Source organism: Papio anubis, chromosome 4 (genome assembly GCF_008728515.1).
Source record: "Papio anubis isolate 15944 chromosome 4, Panubis1.0, whole genome shotgun sequence".
Lineage (NCBI taxonomy): Eukaryota > Metazoa > Chordata > Mammalia > Primates > Cercopithecidae > Papio > Papio anubis.
In genome coordinates, this window is record NC_044979.1 from 97,509,244 (window position 1) to 97,533,973 (window position 24,730).

The 24,730-nt window shown below is 40.2% G+C and overlaps 1 pseudogene across 1 annotated transcript; it reads right to left on the reverse strand.

The window, feature by feature from the left end:
- Positions 1-19,024: 19,024 nt before the first annotated feature.
- Positions 19,025-19,978, reverse strand: LOC101013770 (annotated as a pseudogene). The gene has a single exon (XR_001900843.2). The product of XR_001900843.2 is annotated as a 2-iminobutanoate/2-iminopropanoate deaminase pseudogene (transcript).
- Positions 19,979-24,730: the final 4,752 nt, after the last annotated feature.

Below are 24,730 nucleotides of genomic sequence, written 5' to 3' on the forward strand. Positions count from 1 at the left end.
TGAGGAAGAATGGATGAACAGAAAAATAATGGAGATATCTTAATTTTTAGCCAAAAGCAGTTAAGTTTCCAGCAACCAATAACCAAAAGATGCTATTCACCTTTGGTTCGAAGAGCAGTTCTTAGGCTAGTTTATTGCATACCCAGGCAGATAAGTTCCATGAGGACAGACACTGGGGCGCCTTGGTTGTCACTGTGCCCCTAGTGCCTACAACAATACTAGGCATGCCCACAAAAATTAAAAATTAAAAAAAATTTTAAAAAGAAATAAAAATACACACAAAAATTACTGGGCACATCACAGGCACTCAGGAAACACCAGTCAAAGGAATGAATGAAAGAGACTTCCTTGCTTTCGTGTATACTCCAGCCACTCTACATTCTTCCATAGCCCCAACACTTTCATAGGTGTGTACCTTTGCATATAAACCACTCATTTTAATACAACAAATAACAACTGAGCTCCCACTAACTGTTCTGAGCGTGGGAGATACATGGACAAATGGACACAGAACCTGCTCTTGAGGAACTCTTGACTGATCAGTGTGTTTGCCAGTGCTTCCTAGACTTTAATGTGCATAGGAGTGCCCTGGGGATCTTGTTAAATGTGCATTCTGCTTCAGTAGGTCTGGGGCAGGGCTTGAGACCCTGCATTTTGAAGAAGCTTCCAGGTGAGGCTGATGTGCTAGGAGGCACATTGAGGACAAAGTATTCCAGCACTTCTGATTATAGTATGACAACTGGGAGGATGGTTCTATCAACAGATACTCATAGCCTGATTCCCTTACCACATATAGACTTAGCTCTGGTCTTTTTAACCCAAGAGTTGTTTGAGGCCCAGAGTGTGTATACCTCCCAGCACAGTTGGCCAGAGGGCAGGCAGGATTACCTTACCGTTCTTCCGAGGTGTGAAAGAGACATGGTGGATACAGCCTGGATGCTGACAGCAGGTGAGGAACTCACATGTCTTGCATCAGTCATAGAATCAGGGTTTCTTTCTTTTTACCACTGGAGACAGTTGAGCACATTCTCATTGTCACATCTCATTGAAATATTTCATAAATCTGCAGGGTAATCATTTAAAATTTAAGTCATTTCCTTCTAAAAAGTGTTCAGAGAGGATGTGAAACTTAGCAAAATGCAAAGACTTTTTTTTCCACATCATAAATGTGCTTCCTCAGCAACTAATAACTTTCAAATGATCTGTCACACTTTGCATAATTAAATCACAGTCTCAGTGGCAGCAAATCACTGCAGGGACAGTAAGAAAACACTAAGGGAAGATAGAATATGAAGGGGAGAAACTTTCTTGGTTAGTACATTTTTCTTACATCAGGCTAAGTACTCCACACCAGTCAGTGAAGGTGGAGGAAAATTAACTTAATTATTTATTTATTTATTTATTTATTTATTTATTTATTTATTTATTTATTTACTGAGACAGGGTCTTGCTCTGTCACTCAGCTGGAGGGCAGTGGTGTGATCGTGGCTCACTGCAGCCTCCACCTGTCAGGTGCAAGCAATCCTCCCACCGAGCCCACGCCTGGCTAATTTTTGTGTGTTTTGTAGAGATGAGGTTTCACCATGTTACCCAGGCTGGTCTTGAACTCCTGGCATCAAGCAACTGCCCACCTCGGCCTTCCAAAGTGCTGGGATTGCAGGCGTGAGCTACCATGCCTGGCCTAAACTCTCCACTTAGATCCACCAATAGAACATTTATAGGGCACCAACTGGGGGGTGGTTCCTGCCCACAGGAGCTTATAGTCTTACGAACACCAAAAAGTCAAACAGCAAAACAGAGTTCATCAATAGTGTTTCAGCAGAACTGTTCAGATAGTGATATAATTGCAGGTCAGTTATAAAAAGGATCATTTCATGGGGTCATGTGGATTCAAACTTCTCGTGTCCTCTTTCTTAATACCTCAGCCACCCAACAGCACAGGTCTTCATCCGTTAGACCTGCTCTCCCTCCAAGACTTTGAATTCAGAGACAGTTCCCACCATATCCCCGTTACTTCCTGATTTTCCTGTACCCCACTCTCTAAGCTTCACCAGGACTTTGTATATTTTGAGACAAGTATAGTGATTCAGAAGACAGGAACACAGATGCTGGAGCTTGACTGGGTTTGTGTGACCTTGGGTAAGTCACCTAACAACTCAGTTTCCTCATCTGAAGAATGGGGATCATAATACTAGTTCATAAGGTTGTGGGGGTGATACATGTAAGCACTGTGTAGGGGTTTGCTGTCCTTACCAGTACTCTCCTTATTCTCAGTCATCTCTGACCGTGCGACTTCCCTCCCCTCCTGACTGATGATGGTCAGTCGGCCATGCCTGCCTTCACAATGTACAGTCCTGGAGATCCAGAAGTTGGTTTTGTCCATTCCCACAGCTAGGATGCCAAGTGTTATTAGGGGAGAATGAACCCTTCTTGGTGTGTTGGTCAGACTCACTGTGATCCCTGTTCTTTGGAACTGTCACCAGTACACAGAGATGGGCTGCCAGTGAGCCCTTGTGCCCTGGCTGTAGCTGATTGTCTAGGAGTGAACACGTAGCCTAGGCTGGGCCCATCATTCCATCTCCCAGGAACTTGACATCTGGAATGGAGGCCTTGACTCGATCCTGATCAATGGCAGAACTTGGGAGAAAGAATCTCTGACTTTTTGATGCCAAGTCCCCAAGCACTGCCCTGCCTCCCTCGCTTCTCCTGGCTTCTGCTGAAATACCCCCATGTCTTTCCAATAAATTCCTCTCTCCTCGTATGCTGGCCAGAGTGCACCTCTACCTTTCACAATCCACAGGAACCTCAGCTGAGGCTGCCAAGAAACAATGACAGTGAGGTCTTGCACAGAGCCATACTGTGTGATCTCAGATGACTTGTCCGTCACTACAGCCCAGCACTTACTGAGCATCTCTTTTTGACTCCCTGGGACTTTCGCCACAGCAGCAGTGGTTTAACATTTTCTCCACTCAGGTCTCACCCGACCCTCCTCTACCTCTTCACCTACTCTTTAGGGCAGTGGTTCTCAACCCTGGCTGCACATTGGAATCACCCCCAGGGTGCCTGAAAAATCCAGGTGCCTGGGTCTCAGTGGGTCCTAATGGGGTGGAGACTGGCCTGGGTTATTCTCATGTGTACCCTGGATACAGTCCTCTCCCAGTCAGACTAAGACTATTCTACACAAGCCCCTTCAGCCTTCCCCGCTCCCTCCAACAGTTTTTACTTTCTAAACCCTTTCTTCCTTCCATCTAGGGTTAGAGGATGGCATGCACCTGCACTTTGCCAAGACAAAGCCTAAACTGATGAAGGTGGCCAATCCTATCCCTGTCTTCAATCCCCACCACCACATTCCCTGGGAATCACTGGCCTCTCCTCTGTCCATTTCTTTCCTCAGGCTCCTCAGAGGAGCATTCTGCAGCCTAAAGATTCTATTATGTGCTAAACCAGGTTAGGAAGCACTAAAGAATATATTTATACTCCTGGGCATCACATGATTTAATCATTGTAATTAAGAGTTTTTAATGAGCAGAAAATGTAAATAATAAGAATAAGAATAGAAAACATGTAATAGAGCACTTACTCTCTGTCAGGTACTGTCCTATGCACTTTTCATGTATATCTTACCTGATTCTCCAAGCACCCTGTGAGACAGGAGCTGTTACTGCCACCTTACAGGTAAAGAAACTGAGTTATCGCAAGGCTAAGGAGCTTGCCCAAGGACATATAGCTGGAACGTGATGAAGCTGGGATGCAAGATTATAATAAACATTTAGAAATAGGGCATTGTATTTTATTTAAGAAACATATACATAAATGTTTTGTTTTCAACTTAAATGTTTTTACATATGGTTAACTCCAAGTTTGATTTTTTAAATGGCAATATGGCCAGGATTTTAAAATTAGAGCAGAAATTAAACAGCTGCTGTCCCTTAGACTACAATCACTTATTTCTGTAGTAATAGCCTTTTTCTGAAAAACAAAACGAGAGAGAATGTAGGAGGGTAATTGACAGCATTTTATAGTCAGTGTGGAGGCCAAAAATTATCCAACCTAGTCATGTCATATGCTGATGTTGATTAAATTTAATGCTGAGATTTTTCAGTAAGTGAAAAAAATTTCAATCTATTTGTTTCAACCTAAGAGAGACCATTTATGGAATTCTTGCTGTTTGTAATTGACCACTGTTAGAGCAGGTACTGTGTCACGCAGCTGCCCTCTGTGATGATTATCTGCTTTCCTTAATAAATTACAAGTTACAGTAGCACTCACTAGGAGCACTGTTTGCCACCCCAGTCTGCATGGGCAGACGGCAGAATCACCAAATGAGCACCAGCAAGGTTGAGATGAGGCCACCTCGTGCCCACCATCATAACCAAGTGACAACAAGCTGAAGCTACCACCTTGGCTACAAAAAGAAATTGACTGCTGCTCAATTAAGCAGAAATGAGACTGTCACTCATCGGGGTGGAGACTGAGAATTGCCTTATCTTGTGCTCAATAGCAATTTGGGTTTTTAGAAGTTATTTTACAGTTGTAATTACAAAGGGAAATGAAGTCTGCTTTTGCAGTGTTACCAGGTGCTCTTCCTTCCATTATAACCTTGATGAATAGCCCCCCAGAGCAAACACACTGGCTGCTCTGCTAACTGGTTTTATTATGCAAGTACGGGATTAAAAGGAACGCTATTCAGTTGAGGCAGCATCTTAAGACCTGGGGACGTCTGTCCCCATGTAAACCTTTTGGCGAATGATATAAACTATCTCTAATAGGCCAACAACATCCTTTTATGCTAAAAAAAACACATTCTAATCCAGACATTTTATATAAAAATCAGATTTCATGAAATAGAACAAATGTATTGTCATTAGCTCTTCTCTGCCATGGAGTCGCTGGAGACAAATGTGATCATGTGACAAGTTCCAGGTCCTGAGCTGGTGCAAGAGTGGTACAGGCTCCACTTCTAATTTTCTATAGTCAAACCTCAGGGCACACCCTTCGCTTTTCTGTGCTCCACTTTTCCCTCCTGTTAAATGGGGCTTTCTAAACAGAGTACTTGTAAGGAGGGCTATTGAGAGAGATGCTGTGGAAGCGACCACAGCAGAGTCACAGACTCCTAGAATATTGGCGGGAACTTGAGCAGCCATCCTGTCCAGTCCCCTCTTTGACAGTGGAGGGAACTGAGGCTGGAAGAAGGAGTGATTGCCCAAGGCCACACAACCACTTTCGTGTAGGGCCCGAGAGGGAAGCAGATCTTGGACTCACAGGCCAAGAGGCTCTCCAGGAAAACTTGGATGCTGAGTGGAATCCAATGCAAAAGTCACAACTTCCACCTTAAATATGACACACAGTGGGTTGCACAGCAATCACAGCCTCAATCTCAGCAAGAACACTAGCTGATGGCCAAATGATCAGGATATTCCCTCTTGAAATGGGTGTGATTGCTGTGCCTATGTTAAAGAGGGAACCAATGACAGGACGTAATTATTAAGCATGTACCATCTGTCAAGTGCTGCCCTGATCAGTAAGCTTGCAGATGGGATTCCCATCTCCCCCAAACAAATGAGGAGAATGAGATCCTTCCATTCCCTTCTGCCTAAAAAGTTTCCTCTAAAGCTCAGACCCAACAATGGAACTAACCAATGAATCTGTGTCTTCCAAGTATTTCAGAAACTACACCTCTGGTGGCCTGAGTGGAAACCACTTGCAAGAGTTGGGTTGTTGAGCTAAGAGCTAACCTTCTGACCCTGGCAATAAACAAATAGTAAAGTTGTCTTTTGCTAGTCAGTACAAAACTCCCTCTCACTGCTCTAAAAACCATTTGGAATTGGTCCAACTTGCATATCTGTTGGATGTTTAAGAAATAGATTAAGAGGTCAACAGAGAAAACAAGACATCTCCAGATGGTTGTCTAAATGGACAATGGTAAGAAGAAAGAAGTGGAGGGGCTAGGGAGTTCATTGTGGTGGAACAAAAAGGGGCTAATTAAGACCACAGAAGCAGAGAGAAGCCTAGAGTCACCAGTGGAGGGAGCCTGCGATTTTTAGGATTTGTTAAATCGAGAGTCATGGAAAATTCAAGTCAACAGGATTAAACTGTATTGGGGCAGTGCTTCTTGAACTTTAAAGTGCACATTAATTAGCTGAGGATCTTGTTAAAATGCAGATTCTGACTCAGGAAGTCTAGGATGGGACCTGAGATTCTGCATTTCCACAAAACTCCCAGGTAATGCTGATGCTACTGGTCCTCAGACCACACTTATTGGAGTATTTAAGTCCATGTGACTGACAAGACAGCTGTAGGGGTGGGCTCCAGGATTCTCAGTCCAGAGGCTCGCGTCATCCTTGAGGACCCAGTTTCTTTCCATTTCTCTGCACTGCTGGCTACAGCTTTGGCTACAGCCAAACAATGTTTCATCTAGTACTCATGTAACAGCTTCCAATTGTAATATGAGCTACTGGCCTCTTCATTCTCATCCGGTGAGGGAATGCCAAGCAGAGCTCTGAGAATTCACCCTAACTGGACCAGCTTAGGTCATATGCCCACCCATGAGCCAGTCACTGTCAGAGGAATGGGCTATGTGAAGTTTGCTTATGCTCATCAGGCCCCATTCCTTGAGTTGGGCAAGGGAGGAGATTACCCCCAAGCACAAGGGCTTCGTGGGCAAGAGGTGGCTGCCAGATGAAAAAATTGGGTGCTGTAGGAAGTAGTATGGAAGAATGAACACTGGGTATTTTCCGTTAATGATCCTTTGGTTATGGTGGTTGGTAAAAAATGTGAGCATTAGCGACATCCTTTTGCCAGTCTTGGGTCTTTGGATGCCCCGAAGCTTCACTTTGTGTCTGCAAGATCATATTGAGGACTTAATACCCACAAAGGTGTCTGCTAGTGTCACCCACCTACATCCACCCACACATACACACTTGTAGACCCCTGGTTAAAGTGGATGAAAAGAGCTAAGGTCATCTGTGTTTCATGAATGAAGTCTGTTTGCCAGCATCCTCTGTACTGTGGGTCTCCTTCCGTGCCTCTACCATTTCCATTGTCCTGGTACAAGATCCAAATGTGTTCTTGGGACGCCAGTAAAATGTACTTACCCTGTGTTTCATTTTCCAGGGTGACAACTAGCTGATCTGATAACCTGCTTGATATCATGTGTGCCCAATGGTAAAATGTGTTACTTCTCCCAAAGGGACCATGCTTAGGTGTTTTAATTGGTATCCTCTGCAGCCTCAGCATCTTGAATCAAAGGATTGAGCCCAATAATGGGAATTCAGGCATCATGACAGACTCTAGATGGAAGACATTTGGGGGCAAAGGAGCTTTTGGAGCCCCTTAGGCCACAGCATGTTGGCAGCCATTTGTCCTTACCCAGAGAGAAGGGTAGCCCAAAATTGGAGATTAAATGCACTTCCAGTTTAAAGGCTATTTTTCACAGGGGCGTGTTCTCTAATAGAAACACACACACACCGTGACATAAAAAAGCATGTTGTTCACGCCTCTATTTATTACTATCTGTTACTTTCAGTGGCAAAAACTGTAAATGCTTTTGCACCAACCCAGTAGTGTTTATTTTGTTCCATCTTGCTGATGTTTTTGTTTCTATTCACCATATTGCAAGTTCCTTGCAGGTAGAACCTTCATGATGTCAAGCGTGGCGCAATGCAAAATTAAATAAATGTATAAGCAAGAGGAACTGACGTAGTCAGGACAGTCATAAGCCCCTACCAAGATTCCTGCAAAAAATCTTAATAGGGATATCCTGCAGCCCTACAATTACCCTACTCTAATAATAATTCACCAACAATTCACTTAAATTGTTTTTGAAACTGTAAGATAACTTTAGAAAGAGTGACCATGTCCAGCCATCAGAACATATTAATATACTCTAAAAAGGGAGAATAATAGTAGAATCATGCATTGAGCACTTGGTATATACTACATGGCCATCAAATAATCTATGTTTAGATTTAATTAGTTTTCAATCCATGATTCTCTTATTATTAATCATTAATATTATTCATGTTATTGTCAATCTAAGCATAGATTTAGTTTTCCCCAAATTTATAACATCCTTCTCAAAAAAGGAAGGAAGGGAGAGAACAGGGAGGAAGGAGGGAGGAAAGGAGGAAGAAATTGCTGGGCAGGGTGAACACTTTGGTTACTGAGCAATGGGGCTGAGTATTATTTTCTATTTCTGATAGAACCTCATAAGATAAAGTCAGAATTGGCCAGGCGTGGTGGCTCATGCCTGTAATCCCAGCACTTTGGGAGGCTGAGGCGGGTGGATCACCTGAGGTCAGGAGTTCGAGACCAACCTGACCAACATGGAGAAACCCCATCTCTACTAAAAATGCAAAAATTAGCCGGGCGTGGTGGTGCGTGCCTGTAATCCCAGCTACTCAGAAGGCTGAGGCAGGAGAATTGCTTGAACCCAGGAGGCAGAGGTTGCAGTGAACTGAGATCGTGCCATTGCATTCCAGCCTGGGCAACAAAAGCGAAACTCTGTATCAAAAAAAAAAAAAGATAAAGTCAAAATTAAAAATTCAGAGAGTCCTTTGAGATGACACCATTTTGTTTGTACATTCTATCAGATATCCATTGAAGTAAGCAACGTAACCAGCTGCGTTAGGGCTGGGACCCTGCCAGGCCTCCCTAGAGAGGCCAGGAACAAGCATACTGAGGGTCTCCTGTGTAGTTACCTCATCAGCTCTGACATGGGATCCAGAAGGACCCCGTGCCAAGCAGGAGTTAGAATGATCTTTGTGCCCCAAGTCATCTTGCATGTTTCATTGTCCCCCTAAGCTGGTGAGAAAACTATTTAGATTTCTGTTTTAAAATGTGCTAAGTTTTGCTTCACACTGGTTTGAATTATTGCGTATTAGACCAATAAGAGAAGAGTTTCAGATATAAGCTGAGATCCTAAAACATTCCCAGAATCTGCTTCCATAGTAAGCTGTCAGAGGTGTTATTTTGTTCAGAAAACTACTGGAGGTAATTTTCAGTTCTTAGATCTGGCTGAGGGCGTATTATAAAAAGTTAAGAGTGGAAGGGGGAGACAGTTTTTGTTTTCTTTTCTCAAAATGGACAGTATTCTATTGAAAAGACACAGGAGCTCATGTGATTCCCAAAGCTCCAGTGAGTGTTAGTTTGGGGTCTTCCGGCCTCTGCCCTGGAGAACAGAAGGGAGGCCTGGAGCAGTGGGCCATAGGGAAGTTTCCTTTCTCATTCCAAGAAGTGCAGTCAGCTGCGCCTGCCAGGAAGCTGTGAGGATGGGGACTTTATCTTCAGGGAGTGCTTGTACCTTTCTAGCTGTGGATACAACTGTACACAGGAGGAAAGAGTCAAGTGTAACTCCCTATGAAAGAAAAAAATTTAAACATAAGAACTAAGAGATGGATACTGAATTGTTCCTAGATACATATTTTAAACTCTTGCTTTCATAAAACCAGATTCTAAAATGACATTTAATAAGGAAAGAGGGCCAGAGGCTTGGGCTTTGGTGCCATTTCTGCGTTTTACTGCTGTGTGCCTTTAGAAAGGCCACTTGACCCAGTAGAGTGACCAGCTCATCCTGATTTTTGTGTTGAAAGTCCCATGCCTGGAAACCCCTCAGTCCCAGGCAAATCAAGGTGGGCCTTGCTGGATTTCCCTTTACTCATTGATAAAATATGCAAGTTGGATTAGATTGTTTCTTTCTTTTTTTTTTTTTTTTCTTTTGAGACCAAGTCTTGCTCTGTCACCCAGGCTGAAGTGTAATGACATGATCTCGGCTCACTGTAACCTCTACTTCCCAGGCTCAAGCGATTCTACTGCCTCAGCCTCCCGAGTAGCTGGGATTGCAGGCACCTGCCACTAAAACCGGGCTAATTTTTGTAGTTTTAGTAAAGACAGGGTTTCACCATGTTGGCCTGGCTGGTCTCGAACTCCTGACCTCAAATGATCCATCCGCCTCAGCCTCCCAAAGTGCTGGGATTACAAGTGTGAGCCACCACACCCGGCCAGATTAGATTGTTTCTTAAGTCCCTGTTAGCTGCAGAAAAAACTGATTACCTTAAATTGTTCTATTATTTTGTTTATTTACATATAATGGACTATTTTTACTAAAGAATTTGAGGCAGCTTATAAAGAATGGGCAGTATAAAATAGAAAATAGATTTAAAAAACAGGGCCAGTAAAAAATTTAGAATAGAAGAACAAGGCCAAGGTTTAAGTAGAAGCAGAGAGATGCTGGACATTTGATCCAATAGCTATTACAATTGAGTGGCACATCTGGCTGTGAGCTTCCTGGCAGTCAAAGCAAAAAAAAAAAAGAAAGCCTAATCTATAATGTGATTAATTGTCCATGAGGAAAAGTATTAATTTTTCAGGGGAATAAAGGATTTTCCTGGGATTTGGTCTGAAAGAAGTTTTGCACATGCATCTTTACATAGGGGACATTTAATATTTGTTCAGAAACACTGACCTAACAACATCTTAACAGTAAATGCCATAATGACCTCACATGGCTGTTTATTGGGAGTCCTTCAATGTAAACAGAGGAGAGTACACCAGAACAAACTCAGTGGAAATAATCCTAGAGTCTGCCAAAATAATATTGTACAAGATGATATTTTTAAAATCTACGTAACTTAGAACACTTGGTATGCTGCATGGCCATCAAATAATCCTCTACAGATTAGTATCTTTCAACCAGATATTTCCTTAGGATTATAAAAGGGTTACAAAGCAGGGAAGAAAAGGGTAAAACTGTATCTCAGATAGAACCACACTAGGAGTTCATTGGCAATGGCCCTTGCTGGAGGTGGCCCCTGGATCTCTTTCCTCACACCCCGGCCCCTCCCACTCCAGCCTCCATGTGGCAGGTCCTCTTTCTTCTCCCAGATGGAGTTCCTTCCACTTTCCCACAGATCAAATAAAATATCAATGCATAAGGTGGAGATACCTGTTTATATTACTGTCCAAAACTATCATGAAACCTCCAATGTAGAATTTGATTTGGGTTTTATCTTTAAATAACAAATGTCTGTTGAAGTGTTTCATCCTAATTAAGAGCTCAAACTTTCAAGAAGGAACTCAAATCTCCACCTTGAACTACAAAGGAATTTTAAGGCCTTGGTTAGTGCTGCAGAGTCCAGGTCAAAGCCTTTGAAAATGAAAACATTTTCCCCCAAGTGCTTATGGCACCCACCATTCCCTGGGGAATGTGGCTGGGGTTTTTGGAAGAGATCTTTATTTTCCATGGCAAAGGCCAACGACTCTGAACTTTTCTTTGTTATAGTCATAACACAGATGTAAAGACAGAGGGAAATTAAGAAATTAGATCCAGGTGAAGGTAAATGAACATCTTGCAGAAGCAGGGTCCTTTTTACAAATTAATTTTTGGAGGGGTTTATTTTGTTTTTATTGTTATAAAGTCAATACATGCTTACAATAAAAACTCAAATAAAAAAGAGTAAAAAGGAATACTTCTTTCCCTCCAGACCTACTTCTCAGAGGAGATAGGCAAGATGCACAGCTTGTGTATTTTTCTAGATATGTCCTATTGAGCCGTATTTCTGATCGAAGGTGATCTGTCAAGGATCTGGAAGCTGACTTAACAAATAACTGGCTTTAAAAAAAAAAAAAAAAGTACAAGATACTGATTGAGTATAAAAGTCATGGTTCTTAATTGAATCTCAAATCAGAGCAAGTACCTTATCATTTGTTCAGTGTTTTTCATAACCGAGATCCTTACTCACCTAACATAGGCTACCTACCATAGGTAGCCTAGTATGACAACAGGCAAAATGTTGCAGAAGAAACACGTGTCTGGAACACTTAGCAAACGCAAAAGTTCATGAGGGATCCTGTGAAACTCAAAAGCATGTTTTATCATCTATAGAAATTTAGCTATCCTAAGATGTAACTTGAGACACTGTGGCATGAGATGGTAGATCTGTTAGATTCAGATTTTTTAAGATGGTAGGATTCTGCAGGTGGTCATATAGTTCTAAAACTGATTCACCGTTAAGGTTATTGAGTGTTGGACACTAGAGCATAAGTGGTACCAAATTCAGGAAGAAGAAGGAACAATTTGTCTGACTTCCTTGACTCTTGCCTTATTTTTTACCTTTATCCTTTCAAGGGAATCAAAATTTCCCTTTCTAATAAAATATAATTATGATAAGTAATCTCAAGTTAACAGTAATGAGAAAAATAAATAATGTAGTTTAAAACTTTTAGCATATGTACACATGCAATAAAAAACACCAGAGACATGTCTCTGCCTTTCAATTTCTTTATCTGTAAAATGGAAAGAACTTTCCTGATTGCGCTTGCATGAACTAACATATTACTGTGAAAAACTTTTGAAACTGTCGACACTATTTGTATTAGTTATCTATTGCTGTGTAACAAAATTACCATATATGTGGTGACTTAAAACTAGACAATTGTTTATTATTTTCTGCAGTTTTTGTGGGTCAAGAATTCAGACAGGCCCAGCAGGGATGTCTTGTCTCTGCTTCTCATTGTGGATGGTTTTGGCTGGAAAACTCAAAGCTTCAGAACGGAAGCGTGCGAAGGCTTATCACTCACATGTCTGACAATTGATGCTGACTGTTGACTGAAGGTCTAACTGGGACTGTGGGTCAGAACACCCACATGTGGCTTCTCCATGTGGCCTGGGCTTCCCTAAAACATGGTATCTGGGTTCCAAAGGCAAGTGTCCTGAAAGAGAGAGCCAAGTGGAAGCTATATCCTTTTAATGATCTAGCCTGAGAGGTCACATAGCATTGCTTCCACCATATTCCATTGGTTAGGGTAGTCACACCAAGATTTGAGGAGAAGGGACATAGACTCCCATCTCTTGGTGAAGAAGTGTCAGGCATCTTGCAAAAAGAGCGCGCATGGGATAGAAGAAACTTATAGATACTGCGATTTCTGGAAAATACAATCTGGTACACTATTCATTGGAGAAAGGGTTATTGTTAGTGGTAATACTAATGCTAGGAAGGTTTTTTAGACATGATTATTAACACTCCTCTTTTGTCAGATCTTGGACTATACCTATGCGCAAAACAGTGAAATAGGTAAGGCTTGTTTTCAAATATGTGCCCCTGCTCCTAGACTTCTACTTCACTCTTACATTTATTCTTCCTCTCTCCCAGGGGTTCGTCTTTCCATAACACTTCCCAGATGCCCAAGCTCCAGACATTCTATTTTCTACCTCCCATGCAAACTCAACTTTTGCTGTCCCCATCCACCAAGGCCTCAAGAGATCTCACTTGCTAAAGTAAAAATGGTTTATGAGCCATCTCAGAGACAGAACCAATTTCTACAGTATCAGGGCTTTGTGAAAGCAATGTCATATGCCAACACATATCTTGGGGGACTAGTAAAGCCAGTAACATTCTTGATGGTTTGCACTGTAAAGGAATTTGCTCCTTGCTTCAGAAGAGCCAAAGCATGTCCTTGATAGACACCAGAATGTTCCCTCTTGTTATCTGTGGAATTATGGGTGATTTTTACTTTATCCATTTGTATTTTCAATCTTTTATAAGTTTTCCACAAAGCATGTGTATTGATTTTGTCATTTGGAAACAAAGCTATTTTTTAACACCTTTATTGAGATATAATTCACAGACCATACAATTCGTACACTTAAAGTGTACAATTCAATGGCTTTTAGTGTATTTACAGAGGCGTGCATCCATCACCACAGTCAACTTTAGAAACATTTTTATTACCTCCCAAAGAAACCTCACACCCCTTAGCTCTCCCCCTCAACTCCTCATCCCCCATTTTCTGTCTCTATGGATTTGCCTATTCTGCACCTTTCATGTAAATGGAATCATATAATATGTGGTCTTTTGTGACTGGTTTCTTTCATGTAGCATAAGGCTTTTTCAAGGTTTATATGGATTATAGAATGTATCAGTATTTCTTTTCTTTTTGTTGCTGAATAGCATCTCATCATATGGATATATCACATTTCATTTATCCATTCACCAGTTGAGAGATGTGCCAAATCTTTACCCCTGGAAGTGAGTCATAGGAACTAGAATTTCTCTTCCCCAAAGTGAGTCATAGAACCTAGAAATCCTCTCCCCAAAGCAAGCCATAAAACCTAGGAAGATCACTCTCGCTCTTCCCTTCTCCCTTAAAGACTCTCATTCCAGAGGGATCTTGCCCAATCCTCAAGGAAGGAATGCTACACAGAGAGGCTAAGAAGAATTTGAACACACAGGTCTTGCTGGGTTCCTCCTCTCCATCTATTACTATTAGATCATACCCTTTTAATCCGATCACATTTCTGCATGGCTGTCCATTCTTCATTAAACCTAAGCATAAAAATAAACAGTTTCCCTGGTTTTTGGATCTTTATTTGGATCTTTTTGGATCTTTATTTGGATCTTTATTTTCTGAAGACTAAAACTTAAAACTTTATTTCTGAAGGCTAAAACATAAAACTTTGATTAAAGAAACTATTATGCTTTGTCTTGTTAACTCATCTTTTGCTACAGGAATGTTGGTTGTGATTCTTATGATGGATGAGGAAAGGTACCACACCTTCCCACCCCTACAGGGACATCTGAGTTGTTTCTATTTTTTGCGTATTATACATACTACTGCTGCTGTGGACATTCATTTATAATTATGTGAGTGGACACACATTTTCATTTCTCATATATATACACGTGAGTGGAATTGTTAGATGATGTGGTAGATCTGTTTAACCATCTGAGGAACTATGAGGCTGTTCTTCAAAGTTGGTGTACCATTTTACATTCCTACCAGCAGTGTCTTGAGTGTTCTAATTTCCCTACATTCTCCCCAACACTAATCATTATCTGTCTTTGAGTCTAGCCATCCTACTGGGGTGTATCGCATTGTGGTTTTGATTCGTATTTCTCTAACGGCTAGTGATATTGAGCATCTTTTCATGGGCTTGTTGGCCATTTGTGTATCCTCTTAGAAGAAATGTCGATTCAAATTCTTTGCCAATCTTTCAGTTGGATTGTCTTTTTATTACAGTAGTCCCCTCTTATCCACAGGGAATATGTTCCAAGACCCCCAGTGGATGCCTGAAACTGAGAAGAGTACTAAACCCTATATATACTATGCTTTTTCCTATGCATACATACCTGTGTTAAAGTTTAATTTATAAATTAGGCACAGTAAGAGATTCACAATAACTAATAATAAATGGAACAATTATAAAAATATGCCAGCATCACTACAGTTGCACTTTGGAGCCACTATTTAGTAAAACAAAGGTTACTTGAACACAAGCACTGCAATATTTTGACAGTTGATCTGATAATTAGGAAGGTTCCTAAGTGACTAATGGGTGGGTAGAGGACACAGCATGGATATGCTGGACAAAGGGATGCTTCACTTACCTGGTGAGGTGAAGCGGGGTGGCATGAGATTTCATCACACTGCTCAAATGGCCTGCAATTTAAAACTTATTAATTGCCTATTTCTGGATTTTTCTATTTAATATTTTCAGTCCATGGTTGACTGTGGGTAACTAAAACTGCAGAAAGCAAAACCATGGACAAGGAGGAACTACTGTATAGAATTGTAATTGATCTTTATATATTCTAGATACAAATCCCTTACCAGATGTGGGATTTATGAAATTTTCTGTAGGTTGTCTTTTTGCTTTTTTGATGGTGTCTTTTGGAGCATAAAAGTTGTAATTCTGATGAAGTCCAGTTCATCTGTTTTTTCTTGTCCTTGTGCTTCGATGTCATATATATGTAAAAACCCATTGCTTAATCCAAGGTCACAAAGATTTACCCCTATATTTCTTCTCAGATTTTTATACTTTCAGCTCTTACACTTAGTTTTTGATCAATTTTGAGTTAATTTTGTATATGCTGTGAGGTAGGGGTTCAACTTCATTCTTTTGCATGTGAATATCCAATTTTCCAACATTATTTGTTGAAAAGACTATTTTTTCCCCATGGAATTGTTTTGATACCTTTGTCAAGAAAATCAATTGACTAGAAATTCAGGGGATTATTTCTGGTCTCTCAGTTTTTAGTTTTTTTTATTTTTTAAATTTTTAACTGATCTATATAGCTATCCTTGGAGAATAACTCACTGTCTTGATTATTGTAGCTTTGTAGTGAGTTTTGAAGTTGGGATATATGATACTCCAAGTTTTTCTTTATTTTCAAGGCTGTTTTGACAGAAGACATACAAATGGCCAACAGACATACGAAAAAATGGTCAACATCACTAATCATCAGAGAAATGCAGATCAAAACCACAATGGATATCACCTCACCCCAGTTGGAATGGTTGTTATCAAAAAAGACAAAAAATAATAATGAGCTACTGTAGAGAAAATGGAATTGCTAGACACTGTTGGTGGGAATGTATTATGGAAAGTCATTATGGAAAAATAGTACGGAAGTTACTCAAAATATTAAAAATAGAACTACTATATGATCCAGCGCAATCCCATTACTGGGTATGTATCCAAAGGAAAGGAAGTCAGTATATCAAAGAGATAGCACTCCAATATTTACTACAGCACTATTCACAATATCTAAGATATGAAATAACCTAAGTGTCCATCTACAGATGAATGGATAAAGGAAATTTTATACACACACACACACACACACGCAGAGAAATACTATTCAGCCATAAAACAGAATGAAATACTGTCATTGGCTAGGTGCAGTGGCTCATACCTACAATCCCAGCACTTTGGGAGGCCGAGGCAGGAGGATCACTTAAGCCTGGGAGCTGGAGAACAGCCTGGGCAACATAGTGAAACCTCGTCTCTACTAAAATTAAAAATTAAAAAAAAATTAGCCAAGTGTTGTGGCATGCACCTGTAGTCTCCAGCTACTTGGAAAGCTGAGGTAGGAGGATCGCTTGAGCCCAGGAGTTTCAGGCTGCAGTGAGCCATGATTGCACCACTGCATTCCAACCTGGGCAACAGAGTGAGACGCTGTCTCAAAAAATAAAAATAAAAGGAAGGGAGGGAGGGAGGATCGGAGGGAAGGAGGGAGGATCGGAGGGAGGGAGGAAAAGAAAGACATTCTCTCATTTGCAGCAACATGAGTGAACCTGGAAGACATTAGGTTAAGTGAAATAAGCCTGGCACAGAAGGATAAAGATAAACACATTCTCATTCTTATGTGGAATCTAAAAACATTGGTCTCATAGAAATAGAGAGTAAAACAGCAGTTACCAGAGAGTGAGGAAGGGGAGAGGAGGGATGGGCAGATGTTAGCTAACATCTAGCCAGTTACAGTTAGACAGAAAGAATTAAGTTCTGGTGTTCTATTACACAGTAGAGTGATTGTAGCTAATAACAATATATTGTATATTTCAAGATAGCTAGAAGAGAGGGCTTTGAGTGCTATCACCACAAAGAAATAATAAATGTTTAAAATGATGGATATATGCTAATTATCCTGATTTTATCATTATGCAATGTCCACATGCATTGAAACGTAACACTGTACCCCATTAATATGTACAATTTTATGTCATTTATAAATTTTAGAAGATAAAATAGAGATTGTTTTGTCTATTCTGTGTCCCTTACATTTTTTATGAATTTCAGGATCAGCTTATCAATTTCTACAAAGATGTCAGCAGGGATTTTGAAAAGGATGATGTTGAATCTGCAGATCAATTTGGGGAATATTGCCTTTCGATAGTAGCACATCTTCTAATCCATGAACATGTGATGCTTTCTGTTTATTTAGGTCTTCCTTAATTCCTTTCAGCATTATTTTGTAGTTTTCAGAGTATGAGTTTTGTGCTTCTTTTATTAAATTTACTGCTGTTTTATTTTTATTTTTATTTTTATTTTTTGAGACAGAGTCTTGCTCTGTCACCAGGCTGGAGTGCAATGGCGTGATCTCGGCTCACTGCAACCTCTTCCTTCCGGGTTCAACCGATTCTCCTGCCTCAGCCTTCTGAGTAGCTGGGACTTTAGGCACATGCCACCACACCCGGCTAATTTTTGTATTTTTAGTATAGATGGGGTTTCACCATGTTGGCCAGGCTGGTCCTGAACTCCTGACCTCGTGATCTGCCTACCTTGGCCTCCCAAAGTGCTGGGATTACAGGCATGAGCCACCGCGCCTGGCCATTTTGTTCTTTTAGGTACTATTATAAATGGAATTGTTTTCCTTTTTGTTTTTATTTATTTTTAGTTTTGGGGGATGGAGTCTCACTCTGTCACCCAGGCTGGAGTGCAGTTTTCTTAATATAATTTTTGCTTGCTCAATGCTACTGCACAGAAATACAATTGATTTTACTGAACTCATTTATTATTTCCAGTAGTTTTTAAATGGATTTCCTGGGATTTTCTATATATGAGATCATGTCACCTGCAAATAGAGATAGTTTTACTTCTTCATCTCCAATCTGCATATACTTTATTTCATTTTCTTGCCAAATTACCTTGGCTAGACCCTTCAGTACAATGGTGAATAGAAGAGGCAAGAATGGACATCCTTGTTTTGTTCCTAATCTTTGGGAGAAAACATTGTCTTCCGCCGTTAAGTATGACACTCACTATGGGTTTTTCGTAGTTATCTTTTATCAGGTTGAAGAAGTTCCCTTCTAACCTAGTTTGTTGAGTGTTTTCATCATTAAAGGGTATTAGATTTTGTCAAATACTTTTTCTGTATTTGTTGAGCTGATGATGTGGTTTTTGTCCTTATTCTATTGATGTAGTATCAATAGAATCAACCCCAGTTGATTTTTGGATGTTAAACTAACTTTGCTTTATGAATCTGGGTGCTCCTGTATTGGGTGCATGTATATTTAGGATAGTTAGCTCTTCTTGTTGAATTGATCCCTTTACCATTGTGCCTTCTTTGTCTCTTTTGATCTTTGTTGATATAAAGTCTGTTTTATCAGAGACTAGGATTCAACCCCTGCTTTTTTTTTTGCTTTCAATTTGCTTGGTAGATGTTCCTCCATCCCTTTATTTTGAGCCTATGTGGGTCTCTGCACATGAGATGGGTCTCCTGAATGCAGCACACTGATGGGTTTTGACTTTTTTTTTTTTTGAAATCTGCATGTCTATTGTATTTCCATTAGAAAAATATTATCTGTGTTAAATTTTGGTCCACTTTCTTCTCCTTGACCTCAAATTTAAACACTTAAATTTTACTCAAGTAAGAGCAGAATCACATACCTAACATGAAAACTAAATCGTTCACATCATTAGTTTGAATTAGATACGTTCTTGATTATTTCTCAGGAATAATTACTCTTCTTTCCTACTTGTTATTTCTCTTTTATTTATTGAGTAACTATGTAATGGGTATCTCTTTCCTATATTCAGTAATACAGATGTAATTTAAAACAGTAACTGGATTCCTTCTCTAATCTTCAATTCATGTTCAATTCTCCCTATTATATGGTATTTCCATAATAACTTCAGATATTTTCATCAAGCTCACACTGTCATCAATTGTGAAAATTAAAAGGTTAATTAAGATGTTACATCAATTGTAAAAATTAAAATGTTAACAATTCCAGACTACAAAGCACTGGCCCACTTATAGTGATGCTGTTGTCAGCGGTCCTTGGACAGCTACTGCTTCAATTTCAATTCGGCTACCTTTGGGCAAAGCAGCAACTTGGTAAGCAGCTCTAGCAGGAAAATTACTCTTGAAATACTATTTGTAGATTTCATTGACAGTATTGAAGTCATTTATGTCAGCCAGAAGAACAGTTGTTTTCACCGCATTAGTGAAGTCACAGCCTGCAGCTTTCAGAATTTCACCCATGTTTTTAAGAGCTTGTTTAGCTTCTTCTGCTACCCCTCCTGACACAAGCTGTCCACTTGAAGGGTCCATGCCTATCTGTCCTGAAATGTAAATGGTCCTGTCGACTAACACAGCTTGACTGTAGGGTCCAATGGCCCCTGGGGCTTTTGTGGTGCTGATCACCCTTTTGATCAAGGACGACATGGCTAAGTCTTCCCTCTTGCAGCCCCTTCAGGAGAAGAAGCCCTGGGTCTTGACTTTTTATCCAATTTGCCAGTCCGTGTCTTTTAATTGGGGCATTTAACCCATTTACATTTAAGGTTAATATTGTTATGTGTGAATTTGATCCTGTCATTATGATGTTAGCTGGTTATTTTACCCGTTAATTGATGCAGTTTCTTCATAGCATCGATGGTCTTTACAATTTGGCATGTTTTTGCAGTGGCTGGTACCAGTTGTTCCTTCCCGTGTTTAGTGCTTCCTTCAGGAGCTCTTGTAAGGCAGGCCTGGTGGTGACAAACTCTCTCAGCATTTGCTTGTCTGTAAAAGATTTTATTTCCCCTTCACTTATGAAGCTTAGTTTGGCTGGATATGAAATTCTGGGTTGAAAATCCTTTTCTTTAAGAATGTTGACTATGGGCCCCCACTCTCTTCCAGCTTGTAGAGTTTCTTCCAAGGGATCTGCTGTTAGTCTGATGGGCTTCCCTTTGTGGGTAACCCACCTTTCTCTCTGGATGCCCTTAACATTTTTCCCTTCATTTCAGCCTTGGTGAATCGGACAATTATGGGTCTTGGGGTTGCTCTTCTCAAGGAGTATCTTCGTGGTGTTCTCTATATTTCCTGAATTTGAATGTTGGCCTGCCTTGCTAGGCTCGGGAAGTTCTCCTGGATAATATCCTGAAGAGTGTTTTCCAACTTGATTCCATTCTCCCCATCACTTTCAGGTACACCAATCAAACCAATTTGGTCTTTTCACGTAGTCCCATATTTCTTGGAGGCTTTGTTCATTTCTTTTTACTCTTTTTTCTTTAATCTTGTCTTCTCACTTTATTTCATTAATTTGATCTTCAATCACTGATATCCTTTCTTCCACTTGATTGGATCGGCTACTGAAGCTTGTGCATGCATCACAAAGTTCTTGTGCTATGGTTTTCAGCTCCATCAGTCATTTGAGGTCTTCTCTACACTGTTTATTCTAATCAGCCATTTGTCTAACCTTTTTTCAAGGTTTTCAGCTTCCTCACGGTGGGTTAGAACATGCTCCTTTAGCTTAGAGAAGTTTGTTATTAACAACCTTCTGAAGCCTACTTTTGTCTACTTGTGAAAGTCATTCTCTATCCAGCTTTGTTTCGTTGCTGGCAAGGAGCTGTGATCCTTTGGAGGAGAAGAGGTGCTCTGGTTTTTAGAATTTTCAGCTTTTCTGCTCTAGTTTCTCCCCATCTTTGTGGTTTTATCTACCTTTGGTCTTTGATGTTGGTGACCTACAGATGGGATTTTGGTGTGGTTGTCCTTTTTGTTGATGTTGCTGCTATTCATTTCTGTTTGTTAGTTTTCTTTCTAACAGTCAGGTCCCTCAGCTGCAGGTCTGTTGGAGTTTGCTGGAGGTCCACTCCAGACGCTGTTTGCCAGTGGAAGCTGCAGAACAGCAAAGATTGCTGATTGATCCTTTCTCTGGAAGCTTTGTCCCAGAGGGACACCCGCCTGTATGAGGTGTCAGTTGGCCCCTACTAGGAGGTGTCTCCCAGTTAGGCTATATTGGGGGTCAGGGACCCACTCAAGGAGGCAGTCTGTCCATTCTCAGAACTCTAATGCCATTCTCAGAACCACTGCTCTCTTCAGAGCTGTCAGACAGGGACGTTTAAGTCTGCAGAAGTTTCTGCTGCCTTTTGTTGAGGTGAGTTTATAGAGGCAGTAGGCCTTGCTGAGCTGCGGTGGGCTCTGCCCAGTTCGAGCTTCCGGGCCATTTTGTTTACCTACTCAAGCCTCAGCAATGGTGGATGCCCCTCCCCCTGCCAGGCTGCAGCCTTGGAGGTTGATCTCACATTGCTGTGCTAGCAGTGAGCAAGGCTCCATGGGCATGGGACCCACTGAGCCAGGCATGGGAGAGAATCTCCTGGTCTGCTGATTGCTAAGACTATGGGAAAAGCACAGTATTTGGGCAGGAGTGTCCCGTTTTTCCAGGTACAGTCTGTCATGGCTTCCCTTGGCTAGGAAAGGGAAATCCCCCAACCCCTTGTGCTTCCCAGGTGAGGCGATGCCCCACCCTGCTTCAGCTTGCCCTCCGTGGACTGCATTCACTGTCCAACCAGTCCCAATGCGATGAACCAGGTACTTCAGTTGGAAATGCAGAAATCACCGTCTTCTGTATCAGTCATGCTGGGAGCTGCAGACCGAAGCTATTCCTATTCAGCCATCTTGGACCATCCAATGTTAAACCAGCTTTGCATCCCTAGGACAATCCCACTTGAGTGTAGTGTATAATTATTTTTCTATATTACCTATCCTAATATTTTGTCAAAGACTTTTGTGCCTGTATTCCAAGTGATACTGATACGTAATTTTTCTTTTCTTGCCATGTCTTTGTCTGATTTTGCCTTCAGAGTAATACTGGCCTCATGAGCAAGTTGGGAAGTCTTCCGTTCTCTTCTGTTTTTTTGGAAAAGTGTGTGAAGAATTGGTGTCAATTCTTTTTAAAATGTTTGGTAGAATTCATCAATGAAGTCAACTGATCCTGGGCTGTTCTTTGTAGGAAGCTTTTTGATTACTAATTTAATTTCTACTTATTTTAGGTTTATTCACATTTTCTATTTCTTCTCAGGTAAGTTTGGTTGTGTCTGTCTTTCCAGGAATATGTCCATTTGATCCAGGAATTTGTCCATTTGATCTCAGTTATCTAGTTTGTTGGCATCCAATTTTTTATAGTATTCCCTTATAATTTTTGTTTCTGGAACATCAGCAGTAATGTCCCTCTTTCATTTTTGAGATTTATCTCTTTTTTTCCTGTTTAGTCTGGCTAAAAGTTTGTCAATTTTGTTGATCTTTTCAAAGAACTAACCTTCAGTTTTATTGATTTTTCTCTATTGTTTTTCTGTTCTCTATTTTACTAACTTCTGCACTAATCCTTGTTGCTGCCTTTTTTTCTGCTTGCTAACAAAGCTTTTTTGTCATATTAAAAAGAAGAAAAAATTACTTATCCAATATACTTTTGATGGTCATTCTGGTTATTTCCTGATTGAAGCTAGAGGCTATATGTATAAAGTTGTATTCTTGCACATATATTTATACGAACATGTATTTTTATTTCTCTTAAGTACCTAGGAGTGGAACAGGAATAGGGTAGATGTTTCAGTTTGTAGAAAGCTGTCAGTTTTCCAAAGTAGTTGTGCCATGTTATATTTCAACTAGCACTCTGTGAAAATCACCACGTCCTCCCAATATCTGGTATTGTCAGTCTTTTTCCTTTTAGCATTATGGTGGGAGTATAATGGTATCTGGTGTTTTAGTTTGCATTTCCCTGATAACTAATGAGACTGATCATCTTTTCACTTCTCTCAAAGTAACTAATCAAACTTTCGTCCCCTTTTCTGTTGACTTGTCTCCTTTTGTCTTACTGATTTGAGTTCTTAATATATTTTATATATATATGTCTTTTGTTGAATAAATTACAGGACCTTCATACAATGAATTACTCTAGAGTAATCAAAGTCAATTAACTATTGCTACATACACTTATGTGTATAAACTCACAGACATAATATTGAGAAAAAGAAGCTTTCAAAAAAGAGTACATACTTTTGCATAAAGCTCAAAACCGGGTAAAACCAATCTACTATATTGAAAGTCTAGTGAGTGGTCCCTATAATTGGGTAATAACTAGGAAGGGGGCATATGGGGATCCCTGGGTATCCTGGTAACATTGTATTTCTTCAACTGTACACAGGTTACACAGGTGAGTTCACTTGTGAAAATCTATTGATATGCCGCATTGCAATTTATGCATTTTTCTGAATGTTACATCTGAGCAAAATATTTTAAAAAAAGGAAAATTGAATGAGTTCTTGAAAAAAATCTGTTAATTATCACATGATATTTGTTAGCAGATTCTCTGTATATGATGTATTTCTAACACTGTATTAAGGTGGGGGTTTTTGTATTAAATGCTTTCCTTGTTCATTCTTTATATTGTAAGCCTAAACTTTTCATTCATAGGTCAATAACAGCTTAACTTTTCCTTTGCTCTGGACTGCAGACATCTTGGCAAATAACACAATCTGAGTTCCCAAGGGCTATACCAATTTTAAAATCTGCTCCTTCCCCATCAATCTCATAATGCTGAATACAGTGCTCATACAATGAAATGCCACAGCTAACACTGCTCTAGCTGTCCCCTTAGGAATTCATTGTAAAAGGGTTTCACTGTACTTTGTAAAGCAATTTGGAATCCTTCATGATGAAAGGTTCTATATAAAGAAGGTAATATAATGGACTTGGCTTTCAACTTATTTCATTTAAGCCTTAACAGAAACATGAATCTACTATATTAGCATCATAACTAATAGGTGCTATATAAATGCTGAATAGAAATATTCTGGGTGAATTAAATTGCGAATATAACCATGTATTAGCTAAGTGCTTTACCAAGTATTATGCAAATACTGATTAATAAGGCAATTATACTCAATTAAAATAATAATAATGCTACATTCTTCTATATTCTCCCAATTCTCTGAGCACCCATTGACTTAGTTATTTTGCGTGTGTCTGCCACCCAAATCTCAAGCCTAAATGCAAACTCACATGAGATGTCCCTTTGGAAGGAAACAGTCTTCCCCATGGGTTGGTACCAAACACAAACTTCGGTGAGTGTATGTCAAGGGGGCGGGTAAAGGAAGTCCCTCTAATACATGTGATTGACATGCTTTTAAAAAGTCCATAATATTAAAAAAAAATACTGCCGGTATTTTACACAGGTATTCTGTGTAATACTG